This window comes from Pinus tabuliformis, chromosome 2_2, assembly GCF_031772625.1.
Source record: "Pinus tabuliformis cultivar Carrire ecotype Pingquan chromosome 2_2, CPIR1, whole genome shotgun sequence".
Taxonomy (NCBI): domain Eukaryota; kingdom Viridiplantae; phylum Streptophyta; class Pinopsida; order Pinales; family Pinaceae; genus Pinus; species Pinus tabuliformis.
Window position 1 is genome coordinate 401,484,432 of NC_142300.1, and position 12,135 is coordinate 401,496,566.

The window sequence follows — 12,135 nt, forward strand, 5'->3', positions numbered from 1 at the left end:
TTAGGCCTTGCTCAATACCATGGTCCAAAACCATAACAAACCAATACCATGGACCCAATACTTGGGGTCAACACATCTGACGAGATACTATGGTCCAAAACCATAGGTTCAAATACCGAGGACTAACTACCACATACCAAAAGTAAGTTCTCCAACATATACGCGCTTTTGCTTGCATGAAAGTGCGTGTATACGCATACGTGCCTTTGTAACGTCTAACTCGCATGTATACACGGCTTGGTCACGATGAACCTGCGTATATATATTTTCTCTTCATTCTTGTAGTCTGATCATCAAATCCTTGCTGCTGACCTGCTGCACTATGATCTCTCATCTCCTTGATTTGCCATCAAGGACAACACTTGTCTCATAATGCCAACAATCTCCCCCTTTGGACTTGATGGCAGAGCTAACTCGTCACACTTAGAACTATCATCTGATTCCTTTGAGCTGTCCTGCATCCCATGCATTCAGTCACATCTGATATCTCTCCCGAAGATTCATCTAGTTATAACTAAGTGAGACGTTCTTCTATGAGTGGGTTTCCATCAAGTACAACTCATGCATCACAATGCCAACAGGACATGTGGTGTTGCAGTCATGATGTTTCCTACCCCTCTCTTCAAGAATTATTGCTCAATTTCTTCCCAACTCAGGTAACCAAACATACAACAATAAACTCGGTGCTTTAAGCGCAACAACACATAACAAACTCTCAAGAAGCAAAGTGGCCAAGTGTGGAGCAGGGTGCGATATTTCTAACTTGATTCAAATTCAAATTGTTCGTTCCCCTATAAATATTACTCATAAATGAACTTTTGGTGGCAGTTTCTCCCATATTTTAACCTTAAATGCACTTCCCCTGCTCCTTTTAACGACAACATATCTTTCAAATCAACTGTAGCTGCTCTAATGGTCACTTTTTGGGCAGGTTGCATGGTAATCCTCCTTGTGGTGTAGCTACCTCGTAGCAGCTTCGATCTGCACACTCTTCCAACACATCACACATTCTTCCTACTTCAATAAAATATTTCCTTAGAAACATAGTTTGTAGTCTTGCACTTTCTTTCAACTGCTAGAAGCACTAAGACTTTCTTGCATCCATGTAGTCATTGTGTCAGGGTGGGATCATCCATATAAACCTTCAGCCTACTCCCATTAATCCTACTTGGAAATACTTCCCCATTTAATTTTGCGAGATGAACTGTGCCACCATTTGAAATGTCCTTAATTACATATGGTCCCAGCCAGTGCATCTGAAACTTCCCCAAAAATTTGGTAAACTTGTTGTCATACATTAGTACCAAATCACCATTTTTTAAGGTGCATTGCTTGATGTGACGATCATGCCATGCCTTTTCTCTAGCTTTTTGTACTTGTTGATGAAAGCCAGCCAAAAAGAGGTCTTCCTATAACGCTAGCAACTATGTGAAGCATTTCTCCATGATGTCACGATCTTCCATCTCGGTTACTATTGCGATTCTTAGGCTGGGCACTATGTATTCCATCGGCATTACCTCTTCTTGTCTATAAACCAGTCGAAAGTGTGTTTTCCCAGTTAATTTCTTACAGGTAGTCCTACAGGCCCATTGTTACAAGTCTATTTGGGCACATCACTCCCGACATTCAGATCAATACAATTAGGGCCAATATAACCCTAATTCAGTTGTTACATGCCCTAAACAAGTCGTCAAATTGAATGCTTCCATCCATGAAAGTTTCCTAGCCTGAAACCCTATTAAAATGCCTCCTTGGGACACCAGCACAGCCATGGTCAGGGGTAACTACGTTGCAAAGAAGGCATGCCCATCTAGGCTTGCACTGCAGTGCACTTAGGCCCTCTTTGACCTACATTGGGCGAGAATGAGAAAAATTCACATTGGATTCTAGGAATATTCTTTGATTTTAGAGCATTCTAGAAGGATGCCCAGTTCTTATCTCATCCTATGAGGTCGACTTTGGATAGACTATGGATCAAATGTCCCTCTATGGAAACTAACTCCAATTTTGGAAAGCCATTCAATGCCCAATTTATGGCATAACCACCTGCATTTCCCTATAAATTGACCACTAAGCATAGTGATCATGAGGTTGGAATTTGAAGATTGTAGAGAAATATTGTTGGTTTGATATTTGAGTTCATGTCAAGTAATGTTATGCTGCTGGATCGGTGTGCTTTTGGTGTGACGAGGGTTGGACTGAAGCTGGATGAGTGACATGGGATCGAACTGAATTGGCTGTAACTCTTCCTTTTACAATAATAAAGTTGTTTATTCCTTTTCTCATATTCTTGTTCATATCTATGATAATTATGTGTTTCAATGTTGTCGATTCCATTGGTTTATAGTAGATAGATTATGTATGCTTTGATCATTGTCATCTTCTATTTCTGTTGAAGGGTACCAGTTGAGCAGATTCAGTTTGAGTGGGAGCGGCAGGAGCAATTCAAAGGAGATCAAGGAAGTAGAAGATTACAAGTAAGTTCCTTCATCTCATCTATCTACTATAGGAAAAGGTTAAACTACTTTCTTTCTGTTGTTCTAAGTTTAACTGCCCACTTAGGAATAATGTGTTTATCCGTACATACAAATTCCATATAACAAATTGGTGACTCCACTGGGGAATGAATGGCATTCCTAGTAGTTTATCCTCATCATATTTCATTCTAGTAGAATTTACTTGAATTCATTGACCTCTTTTCAGTCATTTTGAAGTGTTTTTGGTCAAACAAGTGTGCTTGAATGTCTTCTGATTGGACTCTCTGCACCAGCACAGTGTTGGTCTTGACACAGTGCACTGTAGAGTAGCCTTATCTTAGACACAGTGCACTGCAACACACTGTCTCCCACTCTGGTCTGTGCTGATCCCTGTTAGGCTAAAAAACCCACCTTTGGCTTGGTTTTTTCCAAATTTGCTTCTAATGTTGTTTGCTGAAAGATCAATGTTTTCTATGGTTCTGAAACCAGTTTGTATCTATTCTCCTAGCCCTAGTTTGGACTTGATTTTTTAGTGTTTCTTAAGTGATTTATTTATCATTATCAATTCATTGTCAAATTATCTTACAATTGATTAGTCTTTTCTAAAAAAGAAGTGTCGTAAAGTCTTTATTTATTTGAAAAAGAAACTGTCGTAAAGTCTTCGTTTCTTGTGAAAAGTATTGATTGATCGTTTGTGGATTTAGTTTCCTTTTGTTCATCTAAACATTAAAGGAAATGAAAGGAAAAACATGCATTATGCATTTAGAAGTTTGTGTGTGCTTGTAGGAATAGTATACGGAAAGTTGCATTAGATGTGCTCTATGCTCTTTGTTTAAAGATTCTGATTGCTCTATCCCTTTTAGTTACGGTTTTCATTGTTAAAATCAAATGAAAATAATGTTTCTCATTTTAGTTGTATTCTAGGAGTTTTAAAAACATCACGCGGTGAACTTGAAAGGCAAACTTTTAAGCAAGAACAACTAAAATTTATCTCAATTAACCTAATGGAGCATTGTAACTTAATGCATAACATTTAGAGGTCTAGGCTAGAGACATGCTTCGGCATCATCAAACATAGCAGCTGTCACTAATTTCTATGATACATTCCGATTGTGATACCTCATTCCACGTACGTAAGTATATCATAGCTCGTCCACGTACCTTCAGGTATATAGGGTGGTGTTATAGTACAAAAATTATAAAGGAATGCTCTCACTATGTGGTTTCGCATTAGACAACGCTAACACGAATTGGGCCTCCATGTACTTTTAGGTATATATGGGAGGACTACATTAGGTTGCTATCCATCCATAGATAACCAAGTCGGCCACCTTGTATACTGTTATACACCAAAAACAACATTCGGTGAGATTTCCTGCACGTATTTTAAGTCCTTGGTTTACTGAGGCAGTATATTGCAGTTCACAGTTACTTGGTAATCCTTTTTCCTAGATTATCCCTCTTTTGTTTTGTTATGTTATTTTTATTAAAATAAAATTAATTAACCACAGATAACATCCTCCACGTCACTCCTTAGTTGATCTTAGGTTGATGCATATGGCAACAACTCCAGAGTCCACCGATTAAGGAATTCCTTTTGATGGGAATTCTACTCCCTTTCCTCTTTTCGGAAATATTAGTGCTCCTTATATGGCTACATTGTCCCTTCCGGGACTTACCATCAGCTTGCTAGTATGGTTGTTCTCAACCTCCTTGGCCCCGCAACTAAATATTCCTACAACTGGACAAAATCAACCTCCAGTTGATCCTAAAGTTGACCCTTTACCTTCTTCGTTGGTTGTTTCTTCCTCCCCTTCTTCCTCTTCACCTGGTGAAAGTATTGACACTAGTAACCAGGTGGATAAGAAGAAGAAGAAAGGGAAGAAGAAGAAGAAGAAGAAGAAAATTCAGCAGGGGGCAACCAAGCAACCATTGCTTCGAATGAAACCTCTGATGAGAAACCATCCGATATGCCTCACAGACTTCGATATCATTGCAAACTTTGTACGAGAGAGAATCTTCTTCGAAATTGTTATTGTATTCCTCAGATCTTAGAAGAATGGTCTTCTCGTTCACATCATCCTGTTTCATCAACTTCTGGAGATCATGCTGGTGACACACCATTGACTAGTGGTAGTAAAGTTCATGGAAAGAAGGGTAAAGTTAAGTTTTCATGTAGGTTATGCGAAGGGAATCACCTCCTTCACCTTTGTCCCTATCTGGATGAAGCCAAAAAAGTGTTGGATAACCGTCTTGCTTCTCTGCAGCGACTTCCATCTAGTTACAGGAGACTCTCCCTTAATCCTTCACTAGTTGATGAAGTGACTGACCCAAATCAACCCTCATTTAATCCTCTGCTCTCTGAATGTGAATCCCATGAGTCTATACCTAACCAATTACAGGTGGAGGAAACAGTTGACCCGATTTCACGTTTAGTTAATCATACCTTTCCCGTAGAGAGTGAGTATGATACCACTCAGGTTCTTTTCATTTTTTTAAATTCCAATGAGCTTGGAGGCAACCCTCCTATTCCATCAAGACAAGAGGAAAATCCTCCCATTCTCGTAACTCAAGGGGGTAATTTTCCCATTCTTACGGTACCCCCTCTGTTATAGACATTTTTTTGCCTTACAGCTATAAGAATGAAATGTCCATAATCCAAGGGATCCCAAGTCCCTAAAGATGTTGTTACAGCTCCTAAAGGAACAAGGTCAACCAATGACAGCTTCTCCTAGAAGTTCTCCACCAAAAACCACTCAGAAACAGTCAATTCAGGATCAATTCAAGTGCTCCACTAGCTGCATGCGTTGCAAAGCACCCCAGTACACTGTCTAGGTGCGTTGCAACGCACTTGAATGTACTACCCAGGTGCGTTGAGCGGGAAATGACAAGTGGCAGAGTCATTCAACGAGGTGGAAAGACCATGGAAGCCTCCAGAATCTTCTCCAATGACACTTGCCTCACTAAATTCGACCAAGTGATGAGTAAGAGGCTCTCAGTCTCCAAGTGGAAGCAAGAACTGATAGAGAGAAGCCACAAGTCAAAACATAAGCTGACTCATCCTCTCTGCTTACATCTATATATGGATCCCTCATCCCAGAGATCCAGAGGCTGGAATTTTGTACTTTGCAGAGAATTGCTGTTGGTTTGAGATTGAGATTAGTACATTGGGTGATTTATGCTTTGTTGGAGGAGAGGAAGGGATTCCTTTGCTGGGAGGTAGATGCTGGATCGGGACTCACTTGGTTGTATCTCCTCTTGGACTTTCTTATTTTATCAATAAACTATTTGAGTTTCTTCTACATGCTGTGTACCAATGATGTTTTGTTATATTTGCATGTTTAGCTTAATCTGATCCTGAGCTTTTTATGAATGTATATCTATATCTTCGTGTAGTTTCTCTCTCTTGTGATCTTGTAGGAATTCGGTGAAGCTGGGCCGGTAAAGGAGCAGGGAGCTGGGAGCTGCTGAAGAGAGGAGTGATTGGATCAACAAACTAGCGAAAGACACAGGGTAGTTACATCCTTCCTCCTCATTTACATTTCATAAAGAAGAATACTCAAGTAGTTTGTCTTGTTTGTTGCTAAGGCACTATCACACCTTAGAGTGGGATAGGGGCATTCTGAATTAGATACTTTTCCCAACAACAAATTGGCGACTCCGCTGGGGATCGTATCTAGTTAGTTTATTTGTGTTTCTATTGTTGTTCTTCTCATAAACTTAGGAGTGTTGAATCGAACTGCATTTGCCATTTACAAATGCAAAGTAGAGATTTGCTACTCTAGTCCATTTACTGGGCCTGTTTATGATCTGAACAAGCTGATCCACAAATGCTCTAACAACCCTTTGTGATAGCTCTTAGTCCTCCTTTAAATCATCCTTCTAATTGTACCTCATTGATAGCTTTTATCCGGCCAAAAACCTCAGATCAAACTGCAAACCGTGACCCAGAATCCAGAGACAATTCTCGTTTCTGCTTCAGCGCAGGCTCTGTGAAGAGACTTTGCATTTCAACGCAGGTCCCGAGAGGGCTACCTGCGCTGCAATTCAGTTTCTCTGTTCTGTAGGTGCGCTGATCAGCCTTTTCCCTGTGCAGCTGTGGTTCTTTGCATCCTTGTGTTCAGTTTTATCTCTGTTTTTTGTAGCATGTTATCAGTGTGTGTACCTATCAGAAAACCCCTTTTCTCTGCCTTAATTCCGCCTCAGTTGTATAAAAGAAACTGTATTTGTTTTTGTGTATTTGTTACATCATTTGCAGTTTCCCATTACAAAAGTAAACTAGTCATACTGTCGCCCTTAGATCTAGACCTGTCGTAAATGTCGTTTTGATCTTAGGAGTAAGTTTGTTTGCTGTTGACAGTTGATTGCGCTTTTAATTTTGTCTTTTGGTTTGAATTTGTGAATTTCTAAGTGTCGAAACAAGTGTTTAATTCAAAATCATAAGTGTCGTAATCGTCTTTTTGATTTAAAAAAGAAACTTGTTTGTGTTTTGACTTGAAATTGAATTCAAATTTGTACAACAGCTTTCTTTTTAGGCATCAATATTAAGAAAGTGAAAACAAATACATGCATTTGTGCATTTGCATATTGATCCTTTGTATGGTTTGATTTAGGAAAAAGTGCATTTACAGTGTGCTCTTTGCTCCTTGAGAAAAGATTGTGTCTTTCTTTTCCCCTTGTAGCTAGGATTTTCATTGTTGAAAAGAGATAAATGCTTGCTTATCATCTTTAGACTGCATTTAGGAATTGTATCTACATCTCGTGGTGATCCAAAAAGGCAAACTTCTAAGAAAGATCAACCTAAAATAAATTGAATGAACTTAACAACGCATTGGAACTTAACACACAACATAGAGGTCTAGGCTAGAGATGTGTTCCGGCGTCGTAAAACCTGGTGACTGTCGATCTCGCTGATGGTTGGGTGATTCCTCCTGAGAGACAATAAGCGCTAGTACGGATTGTGCTCCCACGTACCATCGAGTATATATTTGGAGACCCCTATAGGCATAAAACCTTTATCCATAGGAAGCCGTGTCGGCCGCCCTACTGATCGCAATGCACTGAACACAGCATTCGGGAAGATTGACGGCCCGTACCTTAAAAAGTATTCTACGGTTTTGCGAAAAGTTTGGCACACCCTCTACCTAGAACTCCAGAGCAGTTCCTTTTGGCCTTTTTCAGACTCTATAACGAAAAAAGTCCATCCGAGCGTTTGTCACTTCGGGCTCGTTAAAACATCGAAGGAGACTAGAGTCATCTTTTGCTTTTTCTCGACTCTTTAAAATTGAAAAAGCAAGTTGTGTCCAAGCGTCGTTAAAATTTATTTTAAACGGAATATTCATACCCTTTTTCCTGCGTTGATCCTTAGGTTGAGAAAATGGAGCCTACCAACCAAGGAATTCCCCTTGGTGGAAATCCTAGTCCCTTCTCCTCTTGGGGAGATGTTGGTGTGCCCCATATGGCCACATTGTCGCTTCCAGGACTGACAATTGGCTTGCCGGTCTGGTTCTTCTCAACCAATGTCGTTCAAAACACCACTATTCCTGAACAATCGAATCAATAGTTAGACCAATCCAGAGTTACCCACCAACCTTCTACCTCCTCTAATTCTTCCTCTCCTCCTTCCTCTTCGCTTGATGGGGCTGGCAAAGCCAAAAGCCAAGTTCCTAAGGAGAAGAAGGAAAAGAAGAAGAAAGAGAAGAAGAAGAAGGAGCCAAAAGCGGCTGGGGGCAAACGAGTGTTGTCTAACGAAAATCCACACACTGCACTGACCAGGCCTAAATCGCCATGTGTCATTTGCAAGGGAGACCACTTTCACAGAGATTGTCCCTGCATCCCTCGGATACTAAGGGACTGGTCTCCCCGTTTGCACAATCCGGTGGCGTCAACCTCTGATAGCCATGTTGAATGCACACCGTCAACTAGCGAAAGTGAAGTCCCAGGACAAAAAGGGAGAGCTAGATCTCCCTGTAGACTGTGCGAAGGCAACCACGCCATCCACCGTTGTCCCTTCTTAGACGAAGCTAAAAGAGTTTTGGATGATCGTCCGGTTTCACCGTTACGACTCCCTCCTGGATATAAAAAACTCTTGCCAAGTCCTTCGTTAGTTGAAAATCCAGCTGGCCCGCTCAAGTGGTCAGCTGAAGCGCCGGTCATTGAAGATGAACCAACTGAATCCATGCCCGACGAAAGTCAAAAGGTCGAGGCGGCAGTTGACCCGGTCTTGCCTTCAGAGGATTTATCTTCTAATGACACAATCACTGAGGAGAATAAGGATGACACCGTCCAAATTCTCTTCATCAACACAGACTCCGACGAACACGGGGGCAACCCACCCATTCCTTTATCGCAGGAAGGAAGTTCGTCAGAGCCGTACCCGGCCATCTACTCGGTCCCACCTCCAAGCAACCTAGTTGTATCCTTCGACTGGAACCAACTAGGCAGACCCCGTTTGCCAGCAAGCATACCATTCAGAATTATCATTCAAATATACAGAATGGTTATGGCTGGCACCATCATTGATGAGGGGGCATCTGTGAGTATCCTTTCCTCTACTGCTTGGAAAGCGCTTGGTTCGCCATCACTTTTGCCTGAAATGAGAAATCTGACAGGCTTCGATAAAGGAACCAGTCGACCTTTAGGGATCCTCCCCAATGTGCCCATCACATTGAAAGGGAAGACCGTTCAAATGAACGTGATGGTCGTTCAAGGACCTTTGGATTATCACCTACTCCTTGGACGAGACTATATATATTGCATGGGAGCCATCGTCTCCTCACTCTTTAGAGTAATGTGTTTTCCGCACGAAGGAAGAGTGGTCAAGCTCGTGGACCAGCTTTCATTTCCCGGATCACACATCGCAAATAGTCATATACCATCCCTAAATGGTCTCTTCATGCAAGAAATGTCTCAACCCACGGTCCGTCCTCCCGATGAGTGCGAGTAATTCGGAAGGATATGAATGGAACCCAGGGGGCATGCGTCCTGGTCTGCTTCGGCAGGGAAACTTTGGGTATAGGGTAGGTTTCCGCGGGAGAATATGACTAGTCCGTAACCCGTCCGTGATTGGAAGAGGGGTTGTTCTAGAATAAGATTCTTTTGTCAAAGTCATGTGAGTTGGCGGGCATCGTCGCTCACCTTTGTTTATCTCGGTAGACATCGCCAAAGAAGTGTTTTTTTTGAAAGATTAATAGAACAATCTTTGGGTGACCTGAAAGAGGTAGGCCTCTCTCGGTAAAACAATTGTTTTGGCGGAAGTGAAGTAGGGGTAACCTTGAAATTCTGTTTTATACCTGGGGGCATGCAAACCTTTTGGAGTGCAAGCAAGGGGCGGCTATTTATTTTTTAAATTTTTAGGTCCTCCCTTTAAACCCGTAGGTATAACCCTTTAAACTCGTAGGATTAGTCGTTTCCGAACTTGCATAACGAAAGGATGCGGGGCATAGCTTTGTAAGGCGCAAGCTCCATAAAAAATGGAATCTTACATGAGACATTCTTATCATATGATTGGATAATCGAGCAGTGTTACCGCAAGGTTCAAGCTCGTTAAAAAATAAACCCACACCGAGCAAATGTTTCCACCTGTGTTTAAGCTCGTTAAAAAGTGAACTATCCTCCGGTAAATAACCACCGTGAATGTAACATTATCAGCCATTAAAGCCTTGGTCGTGTTTGCACCATCACCTCCACTTTTCCATTGGCCGATCATTCACCTCCATTTGATTGTTTACCCATTTTGAGGAACAGCTGCGAAGAGTGATTTCACTAGCCATCCTTGTGACTCTGCCGTGCTTGGAAAATTCCAACCCTTACCTGGAATCAGCTGCTACCCTTTCATCACTCGTTCCTCAAAAGACGAGTCTTCTTTAAGCTCTTTTCAATTGACTCGTAAAATATGAAAATATTGCCGAGTTTTGGCCTTCCATCTCGTTAAAGCGACTGGAAGAGCTATCCCTCCTCTAGATTTTAATCTTTTTGGACCTGAGGGATTATTGCACAAAAAGATCGAGCGCTTGTTTTGTTCGGCTCGTTAAAACTATCGAAAATTCATCCCTTCTGTATTGTTTTATACTTTTTCGGACTTAAGGGATTAGATGACGAAAAAGGACTTTCGGAGTTAACTTTACGTACCTTTTCAGACTCTCTAAAAATGAAAAGGACCGAGTTATCTTTGTCGTTAGAGTCGTTAAAAGCATTAAATAGCGACAAACTTGTCTTTAGACAAGAACGAGTTTCACTATCGCTAGGCTCGTTAAAACATAGCGATGGGTTTGCCCGAAGGGAAAATTATAGAACAAACATATGTTATCCTCCTCAAGCTTGACAAAAATAAAGAGGTACTGGTCAGCAATGACTGGGGAAAAATTGGGAAGAAACTCAAAGAACCTTTATTGGTAGCAAGTCGCTCTTGAACATGACACTTCCACTCCGTGCCTGAGTCGGGTTGGGTTGTTTCATTCATCGGTCACATCACCATGGTCTCGCCATACCATCCACCTTTGGGGTAAATGCTACCAATCCATCACATAAGTGTCGCCAATATGTTCAAGAGAAGTCATCCAGAGAAGTCAACCGTGTCCCATCCACTACCATACATTATCCTTCATTCTTTCATGACCGCCACCCTGAACCATATATCATCAGATCATTTTCACCTCCATAAAAATCATTTGCTCCATTCCGTGTCACTGATGTGGGATTCATCAAGGCCCTCCTTTGACGGATCGCTTCTTGTCGAAATCAGCTCATTATCCAAGAAGTTGATCTAGGAACACCCCCTTCAGTACTTTGAAGCTTACATGCCTCAATGGCAAGTTTCTCACTTCCGGCGACAGGTATACATCAATGACCTTCGACCGAAAGATTTTGCGTGGTGTTCGACGCCAAGTCCTTTATTCACACCACGTGAATTGTACTGCAGTACCTTGAGGGTCATTATCATTATCGGTGATTCCTCTCGCGCTTGTTAACAGTTTACATCATTGACTGGTAATCAAGCGATGTCTTTCCATGTTCGACTTCAAAACATTTCTCACATGGATCGACTTGTACTTAGAGTGAAGATCGGACGAGATTGAAGACCCCGGATCTAGTTTCATCCATCCGGGCTGCGATATATATTCAGGAAAAATAAATACATTGACATGTACAACATTGCAGAACAGATAATCATCCTACCAAAAGGATGATGATTTCAGCAGGATCATCAGTCTACCATCAGACGATTGTCTGTCCTATGTACATAAAAATGAATTTATAAAGCTGAGCATGGGAATTCCCGCCTCAGCTAGATCATGAAAATAGTATGAAGAATAATGTATTGTATTGTATCTTATTACAGGTCTCCTCCCAGCATTGAATGAACTTCGGATCCTCCTAATAAAGCATTTCACCCGATAAACGACCTCATACTTTAGGGGGCAACTGTTATAGATGTTTTTGTGCCTTACAGCTATAAGCATGAAATGTCCATAATCCAAGGGATCCAAAGTCCCTAAAGATGTTGTTACAGCTCCTAAAGGAACAAGGTCAACCAATGACAGCTTCTCCCAAAAGTTCTCCACCAAAAACCACTCAGAAACAGTCAATTCAGGATCAATTCAAGTGCTCCACTAGCTGCCTGCGTTGCAAAGCACCCCAGTACACTCTCTAGGTGCGT